This window comes from Ictalurus furcatus, chromosome 10 (assembly GCF_023375685.1).
Source record: "Ictalurus furcatus strain D&B chromosome 10, Billie_1.0, whole genome shotgun sequence".
Classification (NCBI taxonomy): Eukaryota; Metazoa; Chordata; class Actinopteri; order Siluriformes; family Ictaluridae; genus Ictalurus; species Ictalurus furcatus.
Window position 1 is genome coordinate 6,903,317 of NC_071264.1, and position 4,839 is coordinate 6,908,155.

Consider the following 4,839-nt stretch of genomic DNA (forward strand, 5'->3'; position numbering starts at 1 on the left):
TCCTTGTCATTTTTGTGTACGCTGTTTTCGCAAAATGATAGACACTAAGTTGATCTGTTTGCTGGGGCTTTTTTTTATTTATTTTTTTTTTTTATAGCGCTTCCATACCTTGAAGCAAACCCCAGGCTACTGCTTTCAAGAGGATTAGTGTTCAGTTAACTGGACTGCTCCCAGTGTTTCACACTTCACCAATCTTACCAAATTTGCCTGAAAAAGAAACGGTTAGCATGCTTGCCTCGCACATGTGGGGTTGGGGGTTCGAATACGGAATCTGTGTGCACATAGTATACATGTTCTCCCTGGGCTTCGGGGGTTTCCTCTGGGCACCCTGGTTTCCTCCCAAATGCTTTGTAGGCTGATTCATTTCCAAATTATACGTTGTGGGTGTGTGTGCAATTGTGCCCTGCAATGGGTTGGCACGTCATCCGGGGTGTCCCCGCCTTTATGCCACCGAGTCCCCTGGGATAGGCTCCAGAATCCCTGTGACGCTGTGTAATAAGCGGTACAGAAAATGGATGGATGGATTTATCCTGAACTAGTCTTGTATTCATCCAATTAAATGCTCTCTAGAAGATGTATGTCCTGTCCCAGGGATTGGCCTTGATCTACAAGGCAATGTTTCTCCAATCTTCAACTGTCCAGTTTTAGTGAGTCTGTGCCCACTGTAGCCGCTAGCTTCCTGTTCTTTGGGAGACAGAAGTGAAACCCAATGTGGTCTTACGATGTTGTAGCCCAGCCACCACATGGTTCAATGTGTTGTATTTGCTTGGATGTTTTTTCTGCTCACCACAGATGTAAATAATGGTTATCTGAGTTAGTGTAGCCTTCCTGTCAGATCAAATCAGTCTGGCTAATCTCCTCTGGCCTCTCTCATCAACAAATCATTTCCACTGGCAGAACTGCTACTCACTGGACCCCACCCCCACAAGACAAATCAATGTAAACTCTGTATACTGTTGTGTGTGAAAATCTCAGGATTTCGGAAATATTCAAACCAGCCTGTCTGGCACCAATGTCCATATCATGGTCATAGTCCCTGAGGTCACATTCTGCCCCATTCATTCACTTTTCTGATGTGAACATTAACTGGAGCTAAACTGTACCTGCATAAATGCAGAAAAATCTGTATCTGAGTTTTGTTGCCTTACAGGTACATATGCATATATAGATATGTATAGGTATTCATGCACACTGGTAGTTTAATCACACCATATAGGTCGTTGGTAATGGCTTTAGTAGTTAGCATATACAGATTGAGTTTATAGGGTATTCACAGTCACATGCGGTGTCAGGACATAATCACACGAGTCCTGACATTGTTTATGTACAGCTGCAATCAAAATTATTCAAAACCCCCCCCCCTTTCAAATCGGGTTTATTGTCAAAATTGACAGATTTTCAGCTGTTTGCAATGAACAAATCAAACAAAAGCAATCGAAATAGTCAACACAACGAATGCTTCAAGTGGTTTCCCCAAATTCAACTGAAAATGCAACTTATAATGACCTCTCCAATCTCAAAATTATTCAACCCCTTCATGGCAAGCATGTTTAGTACTTAGTAGAACACCATTTTGCTGTTATGACCTGCTGCATATCTTAAGAGATGCTTATCTTCTGGCTGCGTTCCTGAGGAATTTTAGCCCATTCCTCATGAGCAATGGCCTCCAGTTCAGTAATATTCTTGGGTTTGTATTCTGCAACCGCCTTCTTCAAATCCCACCAGAGATTTTCGATGGGGTTCAAGTCAGGTGACTGTGACGGCCTTGTAGATTCTTCCAGGACTTCTTCTGCAACCAAGACTTGGTGGAATTTGTGCTATGCTTTGGATCATTGTCCTGTTGGAAGGTCCAGTGACGCACAAGCTTCAGCTTCCTCACAGACGGCATGATGTTTTCTCTTAGGAAACACTGCAGGTTTCCAGTGCCAGAGGACACAAATTTCTGTGGCTTATTTATATGATTTTGAGCGACTTTTCTTGTGCTTTTGGGTCAGTAGTGGTGAACGTCTTGGAGTTCTGGCATGGAAACCTTCTGCGTTTAGTACGTGCCTTACTGTGCTCACTGAAACCTCAGTGCCTGTTGTCATCAAGTTTTGCTGCAGGCCTTTTGCAGTTGCTCAAAGGTTTTTCACAACCTGCCTTCTCAGAAATCTGCTTGCAGCCGTTGATGGCTCCCTTTTTCTGCCCCGTCCAGGTATTTCATGTATTTTCTACCCCTAACCAGTTCAGGTATTTCATGTGTTCCAGCTCAAGCACACCTGGTGCAACTAATGAAGCCCTTGGTTAGTCGATTCGGGTGTGCTTGAGACAACACCTGTTTTGCATATTTGTGCTGTTGTGGGGAAACCACTTGAAGCATTCGTTGTGTTGAACTCAATTGTTCAATTGTTTTTGTTTGATTTATTCATTGCAAACAGCTGAAAGTCTGTACATTTTGTCAATAAGCCTGATTTGCACTGGGGGTTGATTCATTTCGATTACAACTGTAATTGGAGAAAAGAAATCGCCCGAGAGAGAAAGACAGAGCTACGATTTCACTAGCTCTCAGCACTGCTTAGGTAGTGTGTGATTTTGTAAAGCCGCTACAACACATCGTGAACAGATCAAAGCTGTAGAAGTTTCAAAGGAACACAAGGTGCTCATGACCACAGTAAATAAAAAGGGAACACGCATTGCAATCTTGGTGGCAACCACAAACTACAACTAGTGTAAACCGCCACCACCACAACACTGTCATCATACACAACATCACAGTGTATCAGCTCGGGCATTTAATCATCACTGGCTTGGAAACAGTAAAACGATATTTCAACAGGCATTTCCAGGAAAGATAAAATTTTTCATGTTAAATCTGTTGACAAAATAAAGAGCAAATATCCTATCTATCTATCTATCTATCTATCTATCTATCTATCTATCTCATCTGAAAACTGTTTATAATCAAATACCTTGGATAAAATATGAAAAAAAGAAAAGAAATAAAAACGTGACAGGGTGTGCCGCTATTGGAAAATAATCAGTGATAGTGTGCTGATGTCTTATTACCCCTAAGTGTCATATTTCCCAAATCTACCATTTTATTATTTACTAAAGAATGGTACATCATAATTATTTTTTTTTTTGATCCATTTATGGCTAAATGTTGTGGAATGTCCGTCAAAGTCCCATAATCCCACGTTTCCTTCTCTTTCTCTTGGTACTGAGAAACCACAAAACGTATAATCTTCTGCTTTTAGACAGAACCGTGGACACTGGAGACTCCTTCAAAAAAAAAAAAAAAAGTTAAATAACAGAAACTGAAACAGACAGCTCCACGTATCATTATCATTTATCTATGATAGATTTTTGCTTTGTTAAATAACGCATTTTAAAATTGAATTTGAACGATATTTAATAGAATTAAAATAACACTTGAATTATAGCTGGTGTCACAATTCTAGAAAATGAATCAACACTGTATGACTAATTAGACGCAAGAACAACTGCTGTGGTATTAAAATATACAGTATAATCTTTGTCTCTTGTAGGAAGTTAATCAAACCTGCTATATGAACAAACGGCTGTCCGTTTAGCATAAATGGTCTCACTGTGGTGGGTCTTTTTTATATGGTGCACTGAACACAAGAGGTCAATCAGGAACGAAGACCCCGAGTCAATCTACATAAGGGTGCGACGTCGATAGGTCAGCAAGCGGGAGTGTGGGACACAGAGACAGAGACGGAGAGGGAGGACATGGGAGGGAGAGGTGAAAGAGTGAGAGATCTGATTCAGCAGAGGAGGGAGGTCATCTGGTGAAAGTCAGGCCACTTGTCAGAAGTGAAAGCATGAGGGCCTTCTCTTTGTAAAGGTCTGAATGAAGCTGCTGGTTTTGCACTTATGGGTCACGCTTCCTTGCACCACTTCTATTTTTATTTTCAAGGTTTAGTAAATAACATGCAAATACAGACACATTTCCCCCTTTTTTTGTAATACACTGGTGCTGCGTCTGTTTTGGTTTTCTTGCTCGCCTCGCCTTCCTCGCCGTTTGATTAATACACGCTGTCTGCAAACACGACATCCAGAAGGTGAGTAAAATCTAAGTGTAATCTCATACATCATTCACGATTGGCAGTTGCACAAACACACCCACCTCCCCGTGGGTGTCCAGTCACTTCCTGTGCAAAGGTCACAGCTTTTAGCATTCATTCCAGACTCCCTCCCACCCAAAGCACACATACACGCACACACGCACGCGCACACACACACTTTCTCCCAGAACCACATGCAAGCAGAACAGAAGAGGCCAGAAGAGAACAGAGCAGCACAGTCCCGAGTCTGTCTGTCTGAGCTGAAGCCGTTGCTGAGCAACGTTGCAAACTCTGCCTGTAAACAGTGTGTCCGCCGAGTCTCAGCTGCAATGTTTGTGTAATCGCTCTGTGGTTTCAAGCCCTGTTCCATTCCATAGAGGAATGCATGTATGCTATGCTTGCACTGTTCTCTCTCTCTCTCTATCTCTCTCTCTCTCTCTCACGCACACACACACTAGAAAGATACTCTTTTCTACACTGACCCTACATTTGATAATAGGCTATTTAAAGGACCCTTGTCCTCTTAGGGTCACATTGTATGCAGAAAGAGCATCTGGCTCGTCGTACTAATAGACCAGGTCCCAGAGCACGTGCTTTCCTTTCTCTCACTCTGAGAGAGAGCCACAAATCTGACCTGCCATGGCACAATTAAAATCAATGCCACGCATCGAAAGGTCAGCCCTCCAGTACAAACACAGCTACTATTCACACGCTGGCTAAACAACATATGCAAATACTGTTTAGACATCATTGATCTTAACATGTTCCACAC